Source organism: Suricata suricatta, chromosome 1 (genome assembly GCF_006229205.1).
Source record: "Suricata suricatta isolate VVHF042 chromosome 1, meerkat_22Aug2017_6uvM2_HiC, whole genome shotgun sequence".
Lineage (NCBI taxonomy): Eukaryota > Metazoa > Chordata > Mammalia > Carnivora > Herpestidae > Suricata > Suricata suricatta.
The window spans coordinates 188,837,448-188,862,412 of NC_043700.1; the positions used below are offsets into that span (position 1 = coordinate 188,837,448).

Consider the following 24,965-nt stretch of genomic DNA (forward strand, 5'->3'; position numbering starts at 1 on the left):
TGCGTCCATGGGGCCCACGTCCGCGCCACTGCCCAACTGTGGGACTCGTCAGCGCCTGGGCCCAGCCCCGGGCCCTGCGCAGCCTGTCACAGATCTAAAGAGACAGAGACACGCCCAGCAATGGAAATTGGATGCGTCTTCTGGATGCATCAGCGAAAAGTAGGGAGGCTTCCCCGGCTCCCAGTCTGCCCACTTCGCTCTCTCCTGGTCTCTTTTCGCTCTTCAAACCCAACGGGATCCCCCACCTCCCACCACGAGGAATCGGCCCTGAAGCAGCTGCCGAAGGGTAAAGCAGCATAATTATATCTTAATAATTGTTTTGCAGCATAGGATTTATAATGACTAAATGTGTGATAACTGCTCTTTAAATGCCCGTGCTCTTTAAAAAACCTAATTTATAATTTAAAACGCTGACACTTCTCTGAGCGCTTTATTTTATCTTGTCGGGAGTAATGGAAGAGTAAGTTATTGAAAACCTTTATTTTTCATTAGCCTTAAATTCAACGACAATTAATGTGCCCAATTTGATTATAAACTGCACAAATTAAACAATAAAGAGCTGTCTAATGAGAAATTAATTATGAGGAAGGGAAGGGGAGCCGGGCTGGATAAAAGCAATAACTTACGGCCCGTGGCAGGTCGTGTCAGGTTTTAAAGGAGATGAAGGGCCCTCTCCTCAATGTGTGTCTTTGCTGATAGGACCCATCACAGATCAGTTGATCCAGAAACCATAACAGGCTAGTAATTGAAACCGCCAAAATCAATAGTGCTGACAGCCTTAATTAAATTAAATATGGCTGTGATGCGCTCCCGGCGCCCGGCGGCGGTGGGCCGCTTGACCCTCCGGCTGAGCATGCCTCATGGCGTGGAGCCGCGGCGTGATGGATCTGACCCCAGGGGACAGTTGGGGACCGGGCTCCCGCACAAACAGGCTTGGAGAGGAAGGGGGCCGGCCCCCCGCCCCCTGCTGCCTGGCTGGGGCCACATGCCTTCCCCCTGAAGGGCTGGCTCATTCTGTTGGCAGTTGGGAGGTCTGTGTCCTGCGGCATCTAAATGGGGGGGGCACAGAGAAGCCTCCCCAGTTGGAGGAGATAGAAATTGACAAAACGGGGACGCTTACCATCCCTTCCGTGAGCACACTACCTTTCTCACCATGACCAAGAGCAGTGAGACAGGCATGGTGTAAATCTCAGATCTGCCGCTTGGGACCTCCCACAAGTTACTTAACCTTGCCAAGCCTCACTCTCCTTTCTGTAAAATGGGTACATGAGACCGGCGAGTTGTAAGAGGTGGCCTCTCAAACGCACAGCATAGGATGCGGAGTCCAGCTCAGGGCAAGTGCTGGACGAACCAAGGAGCACGGAGCAGCCGCAGTCCCTGCCGGAGATTGCCATCCCGTTTTGTAAGAAGCAAGTGGGGGGAGTGGGGGGCCCGAGAGGTATCTTGAGTTGTTCAGATCATGGAGACTCAGGAATCAGAACGTCTGACCCTGAGCCAGGGTCCTTTCTTCACCGCTCTGGTGCTGCCTGAGAACTAAACACATTTAGTGTTCAGCAAGGGCTTGTTTTGCCCCCATGCAGAGTCCTGACCTATGAGAAAGGTGTGGGGTGGTCAGCTCCATTTCACAGTTGAGAAAACTGAGGCTCAGGCTGGTTAAGGAACTTGCTGAAGGTCATACAGTCAGGGGAGCAAAGGCTAGGAACTTGCAAACCCAAGGGCCCAGTGATGGAAACCAAGGACGGTTGGAGGAACCCTGAGTCCCTGGCCGGGAAGCCCTGGGGACACCCAGCACAGCCACCTTCCTAGAGTCCACAATCTTCCCTCCTACCCCAGAGTCCTGTCTTGCTAAGAAGAAGAAATATGAAGCCACTAGCGGCTGAGCTTTGTTTTCGTAGCTTCTCTTATCATTCCTTTTCCCCAAAACATCATCAAGTTAATGATATTGAAAAACCGTGGAGACATCTAGGTCACATACTCCCCCCTGTCACTACTGCAGATTTGGGGGTTAATCCGTTCAGTTCCTTCCAGATCCCTACAGCAAGTCACCAACCGCAACACAGGGTGAGCAGAGAGAACTCTGGGTTTTTTCATGGAAAGCCTTGGGTGTTTCCCATCTGGCCTCCATCATGTCCCGGCTGTGTGACCCTAGGTATGTGACTAGGCCTCTCTGTTTTTCTTCTCCACACCTGCCCATGGGAACAGGGTGGATGTTCTGCTTTCCTCTCAGAGCTGGTCCATTCCGAAGCCGCGAAGCCCAAGAAAGAACTCCATGAGCCAGACAGTCTGCACAAATGGTGTCTCCTACATTCATGATCAGACCCTGAAACTCCCTCTGCCTTCACTGTGCGCTGCCTGGAGGAAGAAAAATACGTGATCACTTTCGGAGATACTGTTATTTCCTTACCAAGAAAAAAGAAAGAAAGGAAGGAAGGAAGGAAGGAAGGAAGGAAGGAAGGAAGGAAGGAAGGAAGGAAGGAAGGAAGGAAGGAAGGAAGGAAGGAAGAGAGAGAGAGAGAAAGAGAGAAAGAAAGAATAAAATCAATGATTACAAAAAGAAAAAAAAAATCCTGGCCTCATAAACCATAGGAAGCTGAACAAATAAATATCTTCACAGTTTGCTCGGCTGTCGCCGGCTTGAGCTGACTTCTTAAAGGACATGAAATAGGCGGCTCGGGTAACCCAATGTTTATGTCAGCGCTAACAAACTGTCCCTTCATTACAGGCCTGCCGGAGATCAGAGGCCCCGATTATTGAAGGAGACGCCTTTGAGATGCCCACGCAGTTGCCGTGACAACTCCCGGAGGGCGGGAGGGAGGCCGCTGGTCCTGGGCGGGACAGGCTCCGGGCTCTCCAGCCGGGAGTGGGGGTGAGCCCGCCCCAGGCTGCTTGGCGGTGGGGGGGCGGGCAGGGGTTCTCAGCACAGTCCGTGCCTGGGCCGCCCCCCTCCCCGCCCCCCGGGCCACGGAGGCTCCGCTGCACGCGGAATCTTGGAGAGCGGCAGGGAAGCCCACAGGCTGCACAGGTCAATGTCGCTTTTCTTAAGGCCAGTGAAAGAGCAAGGCCGGGGAACGCTCGCAACAATGATGGCCGCCATGCGTGGTTCGCTGCCACGGTCCCGGATGAGGCTGAGAGCTTGGGCTTTGCGTCCCAGGGAACTGTGCTGAATCCCAGTCCAGCGGTGTGACCTTGCGCTGAGTCATTCAACCTCTCTGAGCCTCAGATCTAACAGCTTCTGCCTCCTAGGTTTGCTGTGAAGGTCATGGGCACCCTGTGGCAAGCACCATGCAGCAGCCAAGCCCCGGGCTCTGGGGCCGCCCCGCTTCAGGGGCTGGGATCCAGCAGTGCGATCTCGGGCAGGCCACCTGTCCTCTGGAACCTCAGTTTCTTTCTCCAAAAAAAAAAATGGAGGGGTGTCCGGGTGGCTCAGTCCATTAAGCATCCAGCTTCGGCTCAGGTCATGATCTTGTGGTTGGTGAGTTCCAGTCCCGTGTTGGGCTCTGTGCTGACAGTGCAGAGCCTGCTGGAGATACTCCCTTCCCCTCTCTCTGCCCCTCCCCTACTCACACTGTCTCAAAAATAAACAAAATAAACATTAAAAATAAAAAAAATTTTTAAATGGAGAAAACAGCACCCAACTCAAATGAATTGATAGACATAAAGCACCAATGTAGTTGATAAATATTTATGTAAAATTTTTTTAAATGTTTATTTATTTTTGAGAAAGACAGAGACAGAGCGTGAGCAGGGGAGGGGCAGAAAGAGAGGGACACATAGAATCTGAAACAGGCTCCAGGCTCTGAGCTGTCAGCACAGAGCCCCATGCAGGCTTCAAACTCATGGACCATGAGATCATGACCTGAGCTGATGGTTGGATGCCCAACCAACTGAGCCACCCAGGCACCCGATGAATATTTATTATTACTCAGTACTAGAACCATCAGACCCCCAGGGTCCTGGCATCTCCGGTCTACACTCTGAGAAGAATCCAGAACTCCCAGAGGCTGGATGCCTCTTCCGAGGGGGACCACATCATCTCATTGCTGCAATTCATGCCCCTGCATGTCTGAATGCAAAGCCAGTGCTTGGCTCATTCCACTGTGAGCCACAGGGAATGGCTGCTACAGGGAATAATACATCACACACACACACACACACACACACACACACACACACACACACACTCTGCCATATAGCATGACATTATGAATCCCCTGGGAAAAATTGCAATGAGGGAGGGGGAAGCCCTCACTGAATCAGAGGCCCTCAGTCACTGACTCAGGAAGCCACTGACCACAGCCCACACCCACCCTGCAGTTCCTCCAGGGCTCAGGATGAAGGGAGCGGATGGAATTGGCTCTCCTGGCCTGGAGCTGCGTGAACCTCAGTAAAGAAATGCAGAAAGATGGTTGGCTTGATGAGAGGGGGGTTCTTAACCAAGCTTGGCTAGAGAGTCCGTCCAAAAATCTCTCCACTAGCTCATTCATTCATTCGTCCGGCATGAATACAGGTCAACAAAACATGGGTCCTTCCTTGAGGGAAGCAGACCACCAGGTCTGAGAAGGAGCCTGAAATCAAAACCCCAAGGAGATATCCGTCATCCAGGAGGGCTGCTCTCAGAGAAAATGGGGCGCTGGCGTGGCTCAGTAGGTTGAGCATCCGACTCTTAGTTTCGGCTCAGGTTTCAGCTCACAGTTTGTGAGTTCAAGCCCCGCGTTGGGCTCTGTGCGGTCAGTGAGGAGCCTGTTTGGGAATCTCTCTCTCCCCCTCTCTCTCTGCTCCTCCCCTATTGCACTCTTTGTCTCTCTCAAAATAAATAAACTAAAAAAGAAATAGAGCAAAGCAGGAAACAGGCGCTGGTGAGGGTGTGCAGGACTGGAACTCTTGTATGTGGCGGTAAGTTTACGAAACGCGTGTGACCCGGCGACCCCGCTGGGTGTCCGCCCGGAGAATCGAAGGCAGGGACTCAGACAGATATTTACACACCCATGTTCACAGCTTATTTACAGCAGCCTCAAGCTGGAAACGACCCAAATGCCCACCAGCAGATGAACAGATAAGTAAACGCGTCTATCCATCAGCCTTAAACAGGAAGGACATCTGCCACCACATGGACGGACCTGGAGGACATTGTACTCCGTGCGATAAGCCTGTCACAACAGGACGAATCCTGCATGCTTCCACTCACATGAGGTCCCCAGAGGAGTCAGAGTCATACCCAGAAAGTAGATGCTGGGCGCTGGGGACAGGGGGAGGAGGGGACATGGGAAGTGAGGGTTTAATGGAGACAGAGCGTCAGTTTGGGAAGATGAGTAAGGTCTGGAGACGGAGGGTGGTGATGGCTGCACAGCACTGTGACTGTGCCTAACGCCACTGAACTGTGCACTTAAAAATGGCTAAAACCGTGGGGCGCCTGGGTGGCTCAGTCGTTGAGCGTCCACCTCTGGACCTTCGCTCAGGTCATGATCTCCTGGTTCGTGGGTTCAAGCCCTGCCTTGGGCTCTGTGCTGACAGCATGGAGCCTGCTTGGGATTCCCTTTCTCTCTCTCTCTCTCTCTCTCTCTCTCTCTGCTTCTCTCCAACTTGTGTGCTCTCTCTCCCTCTCAAAATAAATAAATAGACTTTAAACAATGGTTAAAACAGTGGGGCGCCTGGGTGGCTCAGTTGGTTAAGCATCCGACTTCGGCTCAGATCATGATCTCACGTCTGAGTTCAAGCCCTGTGTTGGGCTCTGTGTTGACAGCTCAGAGCCTGGAACCTGCTTCAGATTCTGTGTCTTGTTCTCTCTCTGCCCCTCCCCCGCTCATGCTCTGTCTCTCTCTGTCTTTCAAAAATGAATAAACGATAAAAAAATTTTTTAAATAAAAATAAAAATGGTTAAAATGGCAAATTGCATGTATAACTTATCACACACACAAAAAAGAAGTCTGGATAGGAAATTAAAGCTACAGTGGATGGAAGGGCCAATTCTAAGTGTCCGGGGCTAGACAAAGACCAACTCATCAGCCAGTCACAATCTACAAAGTGCCTACTGTGTGCTGAAGCAGGGCAGAGGAGTGAAAGGGATGAAAAAGCCACTTCTGCAGCATGGCAAGGTCTTGCTAGAATGCTGTTCCAGGTTCGGCCAGGCTGGGCTCTGATTGGTCACCTGCAAGTCCAATCAGCGACCAGAAGACGCCGAAATGCTGCCGCCGCTGCAGGGGTGCACCATGCTCGGCGAGGATGCAGACGCTACCCCTGTGTGCCTACTGGGCCCACTCAGAGGAGCCCTGCAGGTGGGCAGACGGACAGAAGCTTGGCATAGAACCCCGACTACAGGGGCTGGGGGAGAGAAGAGGGACTGAGCAGGGAGACAGAGAGGAGAGATTTCAGAACTGGCTCATGCAATCGTCAGGTGTGAAATCGGTAAAGTGGGGCCGGCAAGCAGGAAGGAGCTGATGTCACCACCTTGAACCCAAGATCCACGGGCCAGAAACTCAGGCAGGGTTTCTGCGATGCAGTCTTTGAGGAGAATTCCTTGTTCTTTGAGAAACTTCAGGCTTTGCTCTTAAGACCTTCAGCTGATTGGGTGTGGCCCACCACATCATCGAGGCTCATCTGTTTCACTCCAAGGCCACGGATTTAAATGTTCATCACATCTAAAAAATAACCTTGACGGGAACTTCTAGGCTGGTGTTCAATCAAACAAGCAGGCCCCATACATAGCCTAGCCAAGTTCATGCATAACATCAATCATCACGTAGCTTGCAAGCCAGTATCTGAGCTGCTCCGGGCCTCAGGATCCACTCAGTAAAATGGGGATAAACAAGCTCATGGCACGCAGTGCTTGTGAGGCCTCAAATCAAATTAAAATGAACGTGAAGTGCTGAGCACAGTGCTTGGCCCACTGGAAATAAGAAACAAACATTCTATTTTCCCAGCCTCCGCACAGGGCGCTCTGTACCAAGGAGCCAGGCCTCATGCAGGACCCCAAGAATCTGGGGTCCCTTCAAGAGCCCAAGTAGGCATGGATGGCAAGAACCTGGCTCAGGCTGACAAAGGTGGGGGGGGGGTCTTTCCTGGAGGGAGAGCAGGGGCCACATCACCATCCAGAGACATGGCCCCTGCAGGAAGAAAGAAAGCAGTTTCAGACACCAGAAAAGGGAGCCCCCTTCGGTCTAGCCACATTTCTCTGCCTCAGCTACTTATGCAGAAGGAGTCTGTGAGGTGTCCAAGGGCTGCAGCCATGTCACCAAGGATGAGGCTGGCGCCCCTTGAATTCACAGAGCCCGCTGGAGAGGAAAACGAAGGTCCGTCTCTGCATCATTCTGCAAAGGACTCCTGCTTGGAGGCACCTCTGCCTACGTTCCATGGGAAAGGGGATCTGTGTTTACTGATGTTGCAGTTTGGGTCCAGGGCTCTTTGCGTGGCCAATAGGGGCCTCCAGCTCCGGTCTCCAGCTCCTCATGCTGGTCAGCGCTCTGCCCATTTCAGAGGAGAGTCTCCGTCCTGGGGAACTGTTCACAGAATGCACTGAATCGAATAGTGTCCCTCCCCTCCTCGCCACATTCATGTTTACCTGGAACCTGCAAGTGTGGCCTTCTTTGGGAATAGGGTCTTTGCCGGTGTGATTAAGGTGTGAGGCCCCGCTGGAGGAGTGGTGTCAGAATGCAATGTGACTGGTGTCCTTAAGAGAGCAGAAGAGACACAGATTCACACGGAGAGCCGTAGGAAGACAGGGGCAGAGACCGGAGCATTAAAATGCAAGCCAGGGATGCTGGGAACCACCGGAAGCTGGAAGAGCAAGGAGGGATTATTGCCTAGATTCTTCAGAGAGTGTGATTTTGAGGACTTCCGGTCCTGGTTTTGGACTTCCGGTCTTGGCTTTGAACTTCCGGTCCCCAGGACGGTGAGAAACATTTCTGTTGTTTGAAGCTGCCCCATGCGTGGTGGTCACAACTTCATCTGGAAACTGATATACCGTTTCAACTGCAGCTCCCGGCCCCCATCATCTGTAGAGCCGCTCCCCCCCCCCCGCCCCCGACTGCCTGATTCCAGGCCTCAGCAAAGGCCCAGCCCCCCCGAGAAGCCCCTCCGAGCCCCAGCCCTGCGTGCTCCCCTTCCCGTCAGCGCTGACCATATCTGTTGTTACTGCTGGGGATATAGTGGGAGTCCCGTAGATGAGTGTGCCCCCTCCCCCATGACCCAGAGTCTGGAGGGCAGACCTCAGCCCAGCACCCTTCCAGGGCCTGGGCTCAGCTTTGGGGCCATGACAAAGGGTTTATTTGTGGCACCGCTGACCTGGAGGTATAAACACAAACCTGGTCGAGACACAGCCATTCCTATCTTGGACTTCAAAATAAACTCATCTCCGTAATTGATAGTCTCTGCACATCACAGGCCCTTATTAAACCTGGCAGGACCTCTGAAGGGCAGGGAAGGTCACCCAAGGGCATGGACAAGAGGCCCCTGAATTCCCTGGGCAGAGTTCTCTTGCCTCAGCCCCTAGTGAGGAGATCTGATCTTCCTGCTCCTCCTCCTCCCCTCCCTCTCCCCCTGCTCCCTTTCCTCCTGCCCCTCCCTCCTTTCCTCTCCCCTCCCACCCCTCCCTCCCCTCCTCTCCCTCCTCCTTTGCCCCCTGTCCCCTCCTCCTCTCCTCTCTCCAATTCCTTTCTCCTTCTCCCTCTGCCCCTCCTCCTCCCTCTGCCCCTCCTCCATCCCTTCTCCAACCTTTCCTGGCTCTGGGGGGACCCCTGTCATCCATGAGCACTCCCCACCCCAGGAGCTCGTCCAACATCCTCACCACACTCCACTCCCTCCCCACCCCCATTTTCGTATCTTTTGGAGTCCACAACCCCCCCGCCATCCCCACAGCCTTCCCTATATTAGGAACCAACTTCTGGACCTGCTCTCTCTCATTTCCTCTCTCTCCAGAGCCATGCTCTTCATGGAGCCACAGGCATCTGCCTGAAGAAAGCATGCCTGGTGCTTCCCGCTGCACAAGCCCATCAATGGCTCCCCACTGCCCCTGGATTAGGCTGTGATTGCTCAGTCCCACCTACCAAGCCCTTTGAGCCACAGCCCTATACCTACCCAGCCATCTCCCGGGGCTGCCCTCACGGTCAGGGCTCCACCCCATCTAGAAAAGTCTCAGAGCACACACAACGAGGGTCAAAAACCCCAGCCCTTTGAAAATGCTGTCCCCTCTTCCCTGGGATTTCTCTCCTGCTTACCCTTCCAGGCCTGGATCAGATGTCTGCTCTCTCTTGAGTCCAACTGACCTCAGAGTTTGCAGCCACCAACAGCATTCCCAGCTCCCTTCATGACATACGGTGACAGGGCTTAGAACTTGCTCGTGGAGGTCTCCCTAGAACATGCTAGTGGCGGGCTCCCGTGGGCCAGCCCACAGGGTGGGTCACTGTCTTCCCGGCAGGTGAGTGGGCCCCCACATTGTCATGACAATGGGAAGGAGTGTGTTCCTGCCTCACTGTGGACCCTTCCCCCTCCTCAAGGGTCAAAGGAAAATGCCTAATCTATCTTTCGGTCCCAAGAAGATTGTCTGAGTCCAGAACAAACTATGTCAATAAAAGTTAATTGACTACAGGAGAGAAATAATCAGGACCACAGAGAACAGATGACGGATGAAAAGAGAGGAAGCAAGGCGGATGGAGGCAGCAGAAGACAAATAAAACACATACTCAGCTCAGAGCATGGTCTCTACCCAGGCAGCCACCGTGGTACCCATTTTATAGCTGTGGAAACTGAGGCCAGAGGAGTCCAAGGGAACTACCCCAAAATGACACGCATGTCTGAACCTGTGACACCTGTCTCAGTCTTTGAACGGTTTGTGGGCATTTTCACGAAGCTAGCCATATGGTCTCCTACCCTGTGTCACCAATCTTGCCAATGTTGCTTTCAATTTACAAATACAGGTACTGTTTTCTCTGTATGAAAGCAGTGGGTGCTTGTGTTAAAGAATTAGGAAACTAAAGAAAAGCTTTTAAAGATGCAAATACAATTTCCACAAATCCCATCACCCAGGACAACTCATTAAAATAGTTACATTTTCTCAGGGAGCCTGGGTGGCTCAGTCAGTTGAGCGTCCAGCTTCGGCTCAGGTCATGATCTCACGATTCATGGGTTTGAGTCCCACGTCAGACTCTGTGCTGACAGCTCAGAACCTGGTGCCTGCTTCGGATTCTGTGTCTCCCTCTCTCTCTGACCCTCCCCTGCTCACACTACCTCTCTCTCTCTCAAAAAATAAAATAAAACATTAAAAAAAAATCACACATTAAAATGGTCACATTTTCTCTTTTCTCTGTGTTTCTATTTATCACATAAATAGCAGATTGCTAATGCCATTTTAAATCCTGCTTTTATTAAGAAGCTTTTATTTTATTTTTTTTATTCAAAGTTTATCTATCTTGTGAGAGAGAGCATGCATGCACACAAGTGGGGAAGGGGCAGAGAGAAAGGGAGAGACAGAATCCCAAGCAGGCTCTGAACTGTCCAAGCAGACCCACAAACCATGAGATCATGACCTGAGCTGAAGTTGGATGCTTCACCGACTGAGCCCCCAGACACCCCAAATCCTGCTTTTTTCACATATGACTGCCACCTAAGCCTTTCTCCACATCATTAGAAACTCTTCATGAGCACTGAGTTTAACTTTTTTTTTTTAATGTTTTTAATTTATTTTTGAGAGACAGAGAGAGACAGTGCAAGCAGGGTCAGAGAGAGAGAGAGGGAGACACAGAATCGGAAGCAGGCTCCAGGCTCTGAGCTAGCTGTCCGCACAGAGCCCGACGTGGGGCTCGAACCCACGAACCGTGAGATCATGACCTGAGCCAAAGCTGGATGCTTAACCAACTGAGCCACCCAGGCACCCCTGATTTTAACTTTCTTGTTAAGCATGTAGTAAGTGGGGTCCTGTTGCGGGTATGTGTTCACCTTCATAACTAACTGCATAGATGCACCTTAATTTATTTAGCTTTTTCCTATAGTTGGGCGTTTAAACAGGTTTGGTTTATTATTATTATTATTATTATTATTATTATTATTATTATAGTTCCACAATAAACTTTAATGAGCATAATTTTTCATCTGTGCTTGGATCAACCGTTAGGTTTGAAAAGTTAACCACGGCAATCGACTGAATTGTGTCCCCTCCACCACACCAAACTCCGCAAATCCATACAAGATCTCCCTCAACTTCTGATAGGGTTGGATCCCGATCGACCCATTGTAAGTCAAAAATATTGTAAGTTGAAAATGCGTTGAATACATACATCTAACGTACCAAACGGCGTGGCTTAGCTAGCTGACTTTAAACGTGCTCAGAACACTTGCGTTCGCCTATAGTGGGACAAAGTCATGAACTCAGCCCATTTTACGATAAAGGGCTGAATATCTCATCTACTGAATCCTGTCCCGAAGTGACAAACCGAATGGTTGTATGTGTATCATTGATTTACCCTCATGATCGTGGGGCTGCCTGGGGGCCCGGAAAAGATCCTGAGGGCCAGGAAAAGATCAAAATTCAAAATTTAAGGTATAGGTGCTACTGAATGTGTATCACGTCCACACCATTGTACTGCTGAAAAATTGGAAGTTGAACCCCTGGGCGTGTCTATATATTAGAGCCCTGGGACTGGGTCTGGAGACAGGGCTTGGGGGAGGCCACTCAGATCACATGAGGTCATAGAGGATTGGCGACCGTGTGCAAGCCAGGAAGAGGTCCTCACCAGAACCTGATCCTTCTGGAAACACAGTTCAGACTTCCAGCCTCTAGAGCTGTGAGAGCAAAGTTCTATTGCCTCAGCCCCCTCATCTGAAGGAGGGGGTTCCGTCAGGCGGAAGGAAGACTGATGTATCCTGAGCATGATCTTGATTATAGTGAAGGCGTTATGGATGGTTATATTTATAAAACTTTTAATTTTATTATTTTATTTTATTTTAAGTAGGCTCCATGCTCAACATGGGGCTTAAACTCATGACCCTAAGATCAAGAGTCACATCCTTTATCAACTGAGCCAGCCAGACACCCTACATCTGTAAAACTTGATACATTGTACACTTTAAACATAAACATTTTATTGTATTCAATTATGCTTCAATAAAGGTGCTTTATTTATGTATATATGTATGTAAGCATGTATGTATGTATGTATGTAGGCTTCATGCCCAGCATTAAGCCCGACACAGGGCTTAATTAAACTCATGACCATGAGATCAAGACCTGAGCCAAGGGATGCTTACCTAACTGAGCCACCCAGGCGCCCCTCAATAAAAGATTTTTTAAGTAACTATCAGTGTTTAGATCCAACTGATTGAATGATACTGTGTTTTATCTGGTTTAGTCCCACATTTCTGGAAATTTCCGCAGGATTTCCACAATACCCTCCTCATCCACAGTAATAATGTTGACCAGGTAGGTCATTCATTATGTCAGAGAACACAAGTCTGAGTCCCCAGGGCTCTGTCACTCCCTGGGTTGATCCCATTGGGTAAGTCCTGTCCTTCTATGGGCCTCAGTTTCCCCATCTGTAAAGCGGGGATGCTGACACACTCTTCTTAAGTCACCAGGAACTGTGACTGGAGGCCACGAGAGTTTGGTGCAAGGGAAGTGCTCCAAACTGTCTGTTGTAGGCAGGATGGCCACGAGAAAATCGTGAGTGCTCATGTCAGATGCCAAATTACACCCGGGCAGCCAAACTTTCCACCTGCTCGAACCAACAATCAATCAGTCTCCTCGGTGAAAACTTGGACCAGCTTTCTTAAAGCAAATAGCACCACAACACCCAGGAGGCTTGTTTCAAATGCAGATTTCTGGCTCAGGGCCAGATCTATAAAACAAGACGCTCTCGGAATTGGACCCTGGAGCGGGCATTGTCACATGCCCTGGAGAGTTTCAGACAACCACCTCCCCGGCGCATTAATCATGGTAATGAGAATATCATCAGCTCCCGCTTATGAGCATCTATCCCGCTCCAGGCACAGTGCTGAGGATCGGGGCCGGATGGCCTCACACCATCACCAGCTCTCCATGCGAGGCGGGGCCCACAGTGCCCCCATTTGACAGAAGATGACAGTGAAGCTCCGATAACTCTTCACTTCTGGTTTCCAGTCTGGGTCTGTCTTATCTGGAAAGGCTATGCTGTTTTAGGCACCATTTAATGCATCTTTTTATTCAATAGACGTTTAACTTTTTAAAGTATATTTATTTAGTTTGAGAGAGATAGAGGACATGCATGTGCGCAGGGGAGGGGCAGAGAGAGAGAGAAAATCCGAAGCACAGAGCCTGATGCAAGGTTCCATCTCACGAACCGTGAGATCATGACCTGAGCCGAAATTGGACGCTTAACGGACTGAGCCACCCAGGCGCCTCCTCAACAGACATTTATTAAGTGCTTACTAACTGCCAGGTTTGGTCTAGCACTAGAAACCCACAGTGAGCCAAACGGGAAAGGTTTCTGCCTGCACCTTGGTCACGGGAAAGCGGCATTTGAAAAGCACCCTAGTCAGGATGGGATAAGATTTGCTGCAGTAACAGCGACCTCACAATCTCCATGCTCAAAACAACACGAGCATTTCTGACTCGTGCTGCACATCCGCTGTGGCTTGCCGGCGCCTCTGTGTCACCCAGGGACCAGACAGACAGATAAGCTACCTCCCAAACAGTGCTGGTCACCGAGCCCATGGGGAGGAGTACTCTGCAGGGCTGTATGCCGGCTACTAAGCCTTTCTGTCCAAAGTGACACAAGTCAGTTCTGCCCGCAGATCGCTGGCTCAAGTCAGTCACTTGGCTCCGCCCACCCACGAGGGGCCAGGAACGGCTATGTGAGGACCTCCCGTGGACCTGCAGACAACACCCCAAGAAATGAATTCCCCACAAAGGAAGCAGCTCATTTGTTATCAGGATGCCTGCCAGGAAGGAACTGACCCAGGATTGGGGGGTCAAGAGACGGGAACTCGCAGGTGCCTTCAGGGGCAGGGGGGTTGTTTGAGATTTCGCTTCAGAGTAAGGGAGGCCACTGCCAGGCTACACTTCTCTTTGTTTGGTGAGTAATCTGGACTCAGCAGGCCCAAATTGTTGAGAAGGCCCCAAAGATCTCGGCTCTATTCCTGAGTGTATCCATATTCTCCCCAGCAACCCTGGAAAGGCCACTGTCCTTTCTGAATCTCAGTTTCCTCACCTGTGAAATGGGCACAATGGCCCCACTCACAGGGCATCAAGTGCCCACCCCCATAGATCGAACCTAAAGCTGTAGCTGTTCATTGAATTAATGGCCAGCATTTTTGAATTGGGAAAATTGAGAGGCGCCTGGGTGGCTCAGTCGGTTAAATGAACAACTTCGGCTCAAGTCATGATCTCAGGGTTCCTGAGTTCCAGCCCCGCGCTGGGCTCTGTGCTGACCGCTCAGAGCCTCGAGCCTGCTTCACATTCTGTGTTTCTGTCTCTCTGTCCCTCCCCTGCTTAGGCTGTTTCTCTCAAAAATAAATGAAAAACCATGAAAAGAATTTTTGAAAAAATAATAAATTGGGAAATTTGTAATAAAAAGTTAAGTCTCCGGCTCTTCTTCAAACAGGAGTGGGATAGCAAGCCCAGGCCAGGCCCGCCCCTGCCATGTGCTGGCTGCCGCCCTGAGGGTGGGTGTTCTCCTCCCCTGAAGGCCCCATCCCCTCTGGGTCACCGAGGCCCCACCTTGTGCGGGCCAGCCTGCCTCTCCAATAAGTGAGTTTGCTGTCTCTGGACCAGAGGGCCTCTGAGGGCCCCTTGGAGCAATGTGGGGACTCCGTACACGGCTCAGTGAGCGCAGGGAAACTGTGTGTGCAGGCGTGGTGAGTGTGCGCGCGAGCGTGCGTCTGAGCGTACGTGATGTGCATGCGCATGGATGTGGGGTGTGTATGGCATATACGAGCGAGTGTGCATGTGCGCCTGCGGGCTGTGTACATGGTACGGGCGGGCGCGTGTGATTTACGCGCGTGGACATGCATGTGTGCGCGTGTATGTGAGTGCGCATGCGTTTAAGGAGGCGATGCCATCTCAACAATTCAACTGGAGGTTGCAAACCAAGATTGTGGCTGCACTAAAAACATTAGACTAAAAACCCTCATTTTTCAGACCCAGGGCAGAGGCCAGAAACACTAAACCCTGCTTCCTCTATTTCCTTCATCAAACCTTTTAACGTAATCTTATCCCCCATCTTGCAAATCCTAATCCGCACTGGCTAAACCTCAGAACCCAAAGATGAATGCTGTCTTTCCCAAGCGCTGGAGTGATAGCGGGTCTGTCTGGGGAGACGGATGAAGAGAGGCGCGACCCACTTGATGAAAGAGGCCTGGTCCGCCTCCACCTCCCAGTCCCACACACTGTGCCACCGGAAAGCCCTAGGGATCGAGCCCCCGGGGATTCGGGTTCTGATGGGTGTGGGGTCCTAAAGCCCTGTGTTGCCTCAAGCCGGGTCCCAGCCCCCCACCCTCCCCAAGGCCCGGGCCTGGTCACCTTAAAGCCCTGTCGCTGCTGCTACTGCATAAAAGGGGACCAGAGAGAGATAAAGTGCAGCGGCGCAGCCCGGGTCAGGGCGGCCCGGTCCGGAGTCCGCGGACCTCTGCCCCCGCGGACCTCTGCCCCCGCGGCCTAGGACTGCGTCCCCCCACCCGGGACACCAGGCTCGGGCTGGGGTGCTGGGGTGGGGGTGGGGCGGAGGGAGAGGGCCCCCACGCACGGGTGCCCTTTGCCAGGCTGCAGGGGCACCGCCCGCCCCACAGGAAGGAGCCGTGTGGATTCCAGGCCTGTGGTTTTCTCCTCCTATTTGTTAATCGTTTGGATGAGGTCAGAATTAAAATCTGTTTCCATGGTGAGAAAGGAGGAAGGGACGCAGACCGGCTCTGGGAGAGACAAGAAGAGGGGCCTAGGCAGACAAGGACTGGGAGGCAGCAGGGCGAAAACCGGAGGGCCGGGTGCTGGGCCGGGTCCTTGAGGCTGGTCCTGTCCGCCAGTGCAGGTAGCCGACTGCTCCACTGAGTGTGCGGACGGTACGGGGTGGGAGGTGTCAGGAGCAGGAGACTCAGGACTCTGCAGCACACCTGTGGAGAGGTGGCCGCTGGGGCCTTGGCCAAGGGGGCTCTCCGCACCAGGCCCGGGCAAAGGGGTGGGGAAATGCAGGGAAGGGCAGCAGGACGGAGGGGCTAGCTGCGAAGGGAGGGAGGAGCTAAAAGGACCTGAGTCGACTGAGGAAAAGGCTAGTGGGAAAGGGGGCCTGAAGGCACAGTCCTCCGAAGGCAGACGCAGAGACGGGGTGAGAAGCGGCGAGGGGGTTGGGGGGCCAGCCCAGGCAGGCAGGGAGGCTCACCTCCCTTGGCCTTGAAGGCTGCTGCCCAGCTCGCCCCCAGAGCCCTGCCACCCGGCCTGGGGGACCCGTGGCTAGACGTAGAGAAGGATAATGGTGGGTAGGCGGGCAGATGGCTACAGTCCACTTCCCAAGAAGTTCCAGAAACTTCCCTAGCTCAGCCCCTATCCCCGTGAAGGCCTTGCTTTGGGACACGCCAACTGTCACCTGAGTGCCACAGCAGTGAAAGAGTCTGGTTCATTACTCACCGGTGCCAGCACCCCGCTCAGAGAGGTTGAGAACCCGACCCACAGCCACACAGCTGCCCAGTGGGAGAGCCAGGAGTCACACCCAGGCTCCCATCCCAGGAGACAAAGCCTGCAGGCTCCTCCCACCACTGCCCCCCCCCCCCAGGACCCCTCCTGAGCCTTGGGTTGGCACACAGACCTGCGTGCTGACCGTGCAGACTTCGGCGCACGTTCAGGTTGCTTGGAAATCTTGTTAAAATGCAGACTCCGCTTTGGCATTCTAAACCTTTCTAGAATCAAAACATTCATTGCTGAATGGTTTCCAGCTAAGGCTGCGCAGCTGGTTTGGGGACACGCAGGCTCGAAGCAGGAGCAGCAGGGTCTGTGCCATCCTGAGGACCGCAGCCCAGCTTCCAAGGTCTCCAACCATTAGAAAGACCAGGATTTCCTGGGGAGCAGGGAGGGGCGAAAACGAGGAGGAAGAGAGAGTCCAGGGATCAGGGGCTTCTGGGTTAAGCCGTGAGAGGCTGTTGTTAACACCTGCTTCCAGAGAAACCCCAGGCCTGAGCAAAGAAAGAGAAGTCACAGTCACAGCCGGCGCCCAGGGTGTGCGCTTCCAGCCGGCAAGGCTGTGCTGGGGACCCCCACTTGGGGTAGACATGTCCCGGGTGCTGAAGGACCCTGGGAAAAGCACTCCACCTTCCTGATCCTCAGTCTTCTCTGTGTATCAAGGAATAATGCACCCTCCTCAGCAAGTCCTTAGGGAGACGAACACAACACCTGCATTCACTCCCTCCCCGTGATGTAAGGACCACTCATGGGAAATGGGGGGGTGGGGAGGGCTTTTAAACAACACGACTTCCTCCTCTCACAGTCCTGGGGGCCAGATCAGGCTGTGGGCAGGGCCGCGGGGCCTCTGAAGACTGGAGGGGGGAGGTGACTCTGTGCCCCTTTCCTCTGGTGGCTGAGGAGGGGGTGGGGGGGTTCCTGTCTCCTTGTCTGTGGCTGCATCATTCCAGTTCATCAGCCTCTGTCGTCCTGTGCACCCCCTGTGTTCTCGGGCCCACACTGGGGCAGAAGAGGAGCCTCTCCCCTCTCCCGGAAGGAAGGTTCTAGTGCAGAATGGGGACAGGGGAAGGGGAAGGTTACTCATTGCATTCATTGGTTCTCCTCTGCTTGACTTCCCTTCCACCAGCTTCCTCGTTGGGCTGCTTTTTTAATGTTTATTTTTGAGAGAGAGAGAGAGAGAGAGAGAGAGTGCGAGCGCAGGAGTTTGAGTGGGGGAGGGGCAGAGAAAGAGGGACACACAGAATCCGAAGCAGGCTCCAGGCTCCAGAGCTGTCAGCACAGAGCCTGATGCGGGGCTCGAACTTACGAATCATGAGATCATGACATGAGCTGAAGTTGGAAGCAAAACTGACTGTTTAGAACTCATCCCTGTTTCCTTCTTTCCGCAGGCTTCTGGCATCCACCCCCACCAGACCTAACCCTGGGGCTGCCTCCTCTTCTCCCACCCTGCCCTTGAGCCTCACATTTGCCCCAGGAAGGAAGGGTGCTCGGCAGCTCTGGGTGCAGCTCCTGCTGGCCCCAGGACATACACCTCTTTCTGGCCAGTGTCTTTCTTGCCAGGATCACACCCACAGCCCTGTTTCGGCACCAAGGAAGGGACACGGAGTCCCCAGTGCCTCCTGACTCAACAACTTCACCCGCATTATCACGCGTATTGCTCTGAACCATACCCCCACTGGCATCAGAATTCCCTTGAACCTAGCTGGGCCCCACCCCGGCACTTCTCATTCAGCGGCAGGTCAGGGGCAGGGGCCAGTGGTCAGCATTTCTTCCAAGTTCCCAAGTGACATTGCCACTGCTGGTCCAGTTGAGAACACTGTTCTAAGGTGAGGATCTAAGAGGGGAGTGTTATTAACACCATAGTATAAATAAGGAATGAATGAGGGAATCAGAGAGGTAAAGTGATCTGCCCAAAGCCACACAGCTCCAAGTGATCTTTCCCCAAGTGATCTTCAACCTCCATGTCAGCTGTCCCAACTCAATCCCTGCCACCCCACCCCACCCCCACAGAGCTCTGCCCTCATGGAGACGGAAGAGATGGACCATGAATATAGCGACTCCAGTACCAGGTGGGAAGGGTGGAGTCTTGTGAACAGAGGGTCAGCCAAGAACTCTGCAAACACCTGGGAAAGTGACGGCTTCCAGATCAGGAGGAGAAGGAAGGGGGGCCTCAACTGAAGAGGGACTTAGCGCTGGGTCCCGAGGACAGCGGAACTTCCAAGGCGGAGATGCTCTCCCGAGACTGGCAGAGCCCCCACCTTCCCGGCGAAGCCCCCCTTCCAGCCCGCCAACCACCTCACTCAGCGCCCCCAGCACAGGAGGGAGGGGGAGATGCACAGGGCAGCGCGTGGGGCTGGGGGGAGCCGGAGAGAAGGGGAAGGGAGGGAGTCCCATCTGGGGCTTTGCAGACCCAGCGCAGGTCTGCATGAATGGGGGAGGTTAAATGCAGCCACGAGGCCCAAGGTGGGAAGCCATCCTTCAATTTGTAATAAACCCCTGGAGTAGGGACGAGACACCATAAATCAACAGTCCACGCATCCCATCGCGGAGTAATCTTTTCAATTATCTGCTTGCTCAGTGCGCGTCTCCCAGGACGGCCAGGAACGGGCAGCAGGGATGCGGGCCGTGGCCAGGAAGCACTGAGGCTTCCAGGGAGAGAAGGGCTAGAGAGAGTGGGTGGAGGTTGGGGACTGGGGCATCTAAGCATCTCAGGAAAGATGTCCGCGGGCCCTCACGGTGCTCCAGGCTCTGAGGGCTGAGCAGGGGAGGTCCCTGCCTTCTTGGAGCCGGCTCTCCAATGGTGGAGGAGACACCAGACAAGGTAGGACAAGGCCTGATGGAAAACAGGCGGTGCAAGCGTACCAAGACTTCTTTGTGGAGCTGAAATCTGAGCTCAAATCGGCTCTGTTACAGGCTGGGTGACTTGGAGGCAGTTATTTAGCCTCTCTGAGCCTGTGTGAGATCTCCACAAAGCAGGGGAGACATCAGCAGTAGTGAGGGCCATGGAAAAGCGAATTGCTTCCCAACTGCCTCTTTGCTCACCTCTCCTGTCCAAATTCTCCTCCTCTGAGAAGTGCTCTTGCTTCTCCCAGGAGTGTTCCCTGGCTCCCAAGTATAATACTTCTCTTTCCTCTGTAGGCCCCAGTACTGGGTCTTTCTTCTCTTCACTCGCCCCTGTGCATCACAGCCAGTGCATTCATGTTTGCTCACCTCTACAAGACTGAGAACTCTTTAGGGCCAGGTTTCAGACTGACTGGACCCTGTGGGCCCCTCAGAACTAGCACAGGACATGGTGGTTAAGAGGCAGTGCTTACGTGTCTACTGCCCTGATGGACGAGGATGTGGGTAAATGGGTAGGTAATAGGTAGATAGGTAGATGGAGATGTGGATGGGTGGGAGGTGAGTGGGTAGAAGGGTGGATAGATGGATGGGTAGATGAATGGGTGGGTGAGTGAATAAAAGTCATGGATGGATGGGTGGATGAGATGGATGGGGTGGGTGAATGGATGATGGGTGGATAGCTGGATGGATGGAAGGATGGATGGGTGGATGATGGGTGACAGATGGGTGGGTGAATGGGCAAATGGATGGGTGGATAGGTGGATAGATGAATAGGTGGGTAGATGGGTAAGTGGATGGATGGAGTGGGTGGATGCGTGGATGGATGGTGGATGGATGGGTGGAGAGATGGTTGGCTGGAATGATGGTGAACGGTTGATGGATGAATGGAAGGATGAGTGGATGGATGGATGAATGAATAGGTGGGTGGCTGAATGGGTATATGGATGGATAATGGCTAGGATACATGGACACATGGATGGTTGGATGATGGATAAATGCACGCAAGCATGGATAGATGGATGGATGGATGGATGGATGGATGGATGGATGGATAGTGGAATGATAGGTGGCTGCATAGCCAGGTGGGTAGATGGCCGAGTGAGTAGGAAGATAAATGAAAGTCAATATTTGGACAAATAAGAGGATTAAAATTAAGGGCACTGAGGCGGGGCAGCTTTGCAGAGGAAGGATATTTCTTCCTCAAAGATAGAGAAATTTGTTCTGAGCCATAAGGGGGAAGTTGAGGAAACACTTTCATTTCCCCTTCATTTATTCAAACATTTATCTGGCATTATGCTGGGCTCTAGGGATCTAAAGAAGCAGCTTCGTGGCAAAATAGGGAAAGCAACAAGCGAGCAGGCAGTGAGCAGGTGTCGTGGTCGGCCCTACTTGAGCAGAGGATCCAGGGATAGGGAAGAGCGGCTAATGTCCCAATGGCCGGCACAACGTGGGGGCGGGGGGCGCTAGGGGCTCCTCAGCTCCAGGGGAGGCTGCTTCTAAGCGGCCTCAGCTCTTGGCAGAAAGGTGGCTTGATACCATTTCTTTGGCACCTCTGGCAAGCCTGCCCACGCCTGGGCCCTAGGTCTGGAGCTAATGCCTGCTCGGGCTCCCTGGGGACTGCCATTTGGCACATGCTTGTAGAGGCCAGGGGGTTTCCTTTGGTTGTCCCCAGTGATCCACACACATTCTCCTCCATTATGTCAATGAGGAACAGCAAGTTCTGGAAGGGGAGTTGCTTCACCCAAGGTCATCCAGCTGTGGAGCCGAGGGGTCAGAATTCGCACCCATCCAGGACAGGGTGACCCCAAACCCCATGCCCAGCCTACCACTCTGCTCCACTGCTCTGCATGGATGTCCCAACTCCGTTGCTAGGGTAACCTCCCTCCCGGCCCAGCGGCCACCCCTCCTGGAGCGTAATTCTTGCACCTGACATCATAATCCTCTGTGACACCTTAATCAGCTCCCAGGCAACTGACAGTGGCCACAGCAAGCAGCAGTATTAATGCCCAGAGAGGCAGCGGGGCCTGGGCCTGCCCAGCCTCAGCCTTAACCCTTGCCTGCCCACCTCAACCCTGGATTTGGAGTCAGGCACTGTGCTACGGAACCCTCCTAAACTTCAGTTTGCTCATCTCTAAAATGGGCGTAAGGGTTCCTGTCCGGCTACTGCACAGAATCATGTGACGGCTTTGCCAAAGGTGGTGACGGTGCCGTGTCATCGTCTTAAGAAGTCGTGGGTCCCGGGAGATATTATTGCCATTATTCCACTTGGAGCTGGCTGTTCTCAGAGCCGAGGTGTCCAGCAGCGCCACAGAGCCCCCTGGGAGAAAAGGGGTTCTGTCGTGGGTTGCATTGCGTCCCCCCTTCAAAGATACATCCAAGTCCTAACTGCTCCCCCATTCTCCCCTACCAGCACGTGGGACCTTATTTGGAAACAGCATCTTGGCAGAAGTCATCAAGACGAGGTCCTCCACGAATCGGGTGGGATCTTAATCCTGTATTTATGGTGTCCTGATAAAAAGAGAGAAATTCGGACAGACCTGCAGAGGGAAGATGGTGTGAACACACAGGGACGAGCTGAGATCACGGCAGAGACGGGAACGATGAGGGCCCAAGGCAGGGAACCACCAAGGATCACTGGCCACTGCGGGAGCCAGGGTCAGACGAGGGAGGATTTTACCCAGGGAAAGCGCAGCCCTGCACACACCCTGGTCTTGGAAGTCTGGCCTCTTGAACTGGAGGGGAGCAGCCATAGTTTGGTTTCAAGCCGTCCATTCTGTGGCGCTGCCTCTGCTGGCCTTGGAGACGAACAGCCCTCCATTCACAGTCTCATGCGGTGGGGCTCAACCTCTCGGAGTCTCATGGACCCTCATGGACAGTGCGATGCCGCTCGGCTGAGTGACTTTCAGCAAGCCTCAAATTAACCCATCTTCCAGAGATAGGGACCACGATGCCACCTCGCAGGTCGGGGGCGAAGAGCCAAAGGCATCAAGTCTGAGAAGTGTGAGCAGGGTTGACTTATTCCCTGGCATTCTGTAACCGGTTTCTACTTTTTTCCCCCAATTCTCCTCAGAAGCCCAGAGTCTCTGCTCAGGAAAGCGCTGGCGTCCAGCAGAGGATGGCTGCGCTCCTCGAAGGCTCCTCTCTGAAGGCCCCCATCCCACCCTGGGCCTTGCACGTGGACTGCAAACCTGGCGGAGCAGGAGGAAGGGCCCTTCGATGCATCCTCATTTCCTCCTCTCCTCTGCCCTCCCCCCCCCACCTCTCCTTTCATCTGGCTCCCTCCCCAGCTGAGACCCAGCGCTGGCTTGGTATTTGGGACCGGTTCTGCCCCAGCCAGGCCAGCTGAGCAGAGCGACCCACCGGTCCCCACCTTCGATGTGCTTGCACAGGTGCGGAGGGAACAATCACAGGGGGCTTTTCCTGCCAAAAAGCATTTGTTTCCTTTCGTTTTTGCTGCATGAGCCTCCGCAGGTCTTCTGCCCAAAGCATCAACTTCCTTCGAGGAGACTCCCTTGCAAGGTTCAAACCCTCCCTCAGCCTCCAGCAGCTGAGTGACCTTGGGCCGGTCACATGTCACGTTCGTGATTTTGGCCAGTCCTGGAATGGAGAGCACAGCGCGAACCCCATGTGGCCAGGAGGGACTCCATGAGATGGTGTGAGGGAGGAGCCTGTAGGAGCCTCCTGGTGTGTTTCTCCTCGTGTCTGAAGTCAGAAGCAAACACAGTCCACTAAGCCCCTTGCCTTGGACCACAACCTCTCGGTGCCTCTGTTTTCTCACCTGTTAAGTGGGTGAACGGTGCCTGGGTTTAAGTGCTGTTGGACACATTCATTGGTGTGACTAAAGCACTGAAGGCAGAGGCGACACCGCTCACTGCCTTCTTTGCATCGTGAGGGTCAAGTCTCAAGGTCAGCCCAAAGAAATCTTCCAAATTTGCCCTTCAGGATGGAGACCTCACACTGGACCACTGTCCAGCCCCAGCAGAGTCCCGGGGAGGATTCTTCTGTCTGCACTCAGAAAGCAGAGCCTGTGACATGCAGGGGGATGGGGTTGCTGGGCTGGCTTTTGTTTTTCTGGGAGGGTTGTAAACACAGGATAATGAGGGCCTGAGAAAGGGAGCTGTAATGACTGTTATTGCTGGCGAAATGGAGTCCGTGGAAGGCCCAGACCGGCCCATACTGCCGTCAGGCCCAAAGTGCGGAGCGTCTGGGAATGCAGGAAGGCAGGCAGGGCTGCTGGGGACCCTTGGGGTCACCTCCCTGGCGCGGGCACCCTGTACAACCTGTCCCCTCCCCACCCCCTGCCTCCGGGCTCCCTGTTCTCTCCTGAACTGGTTCATCGTCCTCCACCTGGCTGGTCCAAGGCCAGTGGCCCACAGGCTGCCAGCCTCTGGATGGGCATTTGAGGCAGGGCCGGGAGCGCTGTCTTGGGAATATGGAAAGTGCTCCCGGGCTGTGCAGCATCTGGACAAATGTCTTGACTTCTCTGGGCCTTGGCCTTCCATCTAGAAAAAAAAGATTCAAATATCTCCCAGTCAGCTCACAAGGCTCAGATAAAGCATGAGACAAAAGTGGCCGTGTCTTCCAGGATGTGCTGTAAAAATCTGTCACCATGGCTGTGTTCATGACCTCACTTGGTGCCAGGACAGGACTCTTCCGGAAAGCCCAGTGAGCTCTTCTAGTCAGGAAACAAGTTTTAGGCTTCCTGCAGGCTTCCTGAGTGCCCCGCACTGTGCCAAGCACTTCACATGCTTGCTGCTGTTTACTCCTCACAATGTAAGGTGAGTAGACTCACCAGGCCCCTTTTACAGATAAGAAAACGGAGCCATGAGGCAGTCAGCAACTTTCCTAAAGTCGCAGCGAGTATGTGGGAAATTTATTCGGTCATTCAAAAATATTTCCTGAGCACCTGCTATGTGCTCAATGCTAAAGAGACAGCCATGAGCAAAACAAACATTTGCCCCCATGGGACTGAACTTGAAGAGGGGGGTGGCGCAGACAGAACAAACAGGAGACATACTCAAATGTTGAGTGGCAAGCTGTGCTATGGAGAAAAGTAAGGATAGAGGGAGTGATCTTGGGGAGAGTTCTGTGCCTTCGGGAGAAGGCGGTCAAGGAAGAAAGACGTCTGTGAGAAAGTGCCATTGCAGCGCAGACGGGGAGAAAGTGAGGGATGGAGCCACACGGATGTCAAAGGGAAGAGAATAGTAGGCACGGGGAAGAGCCCACCCACGCACGGGGGAGGCTGGAGTGCTTGGATAACTTGGAGGAGGGGGGAGGGGCTGTAGGAGTGCGCCAGGCTTCAGGAGAGGAGCCCGGGGAAGGGAAGCGAGGGAAAAGGTGGGGCGATGTGGGAAGAAGGAGGGCGCTCATCAGGCGCAGCCCCACAGGCCCCGCTGAGGGTTTGGTGGCTCCACAGCCCCACCTTCACTGCGCTGTGCCCCTCTCTCCAATGCGCAGGTGCGAGGCCGGAGCTAGGAGTCACATTCAGGGTGCAGTGGGA

At 53.4% G+C, this 24,965-nt stretch overlaps 1 long non-coding RNA gene across 1 annotated transcript; it reads left to right on the forward strand.

The window, feature by feature from the left end:
• The first annotated feature begins 18,018 nt into the window (after positions 1–18,018).
• LOC115286270 lies at positions 18,019–23,577 on the forward strand. Its single transcript, XR_003905966.1, has 2 exons — positions 18,019–18,450; positions 21,876–23,577. It is a non-coding gene; the product is annotated as an uncharacterized LOC115286270 (long non-coding RNA).
• The last annotated feature ends 1,388 nt before the right edge of the window (positions 23,578–24,965 follow it).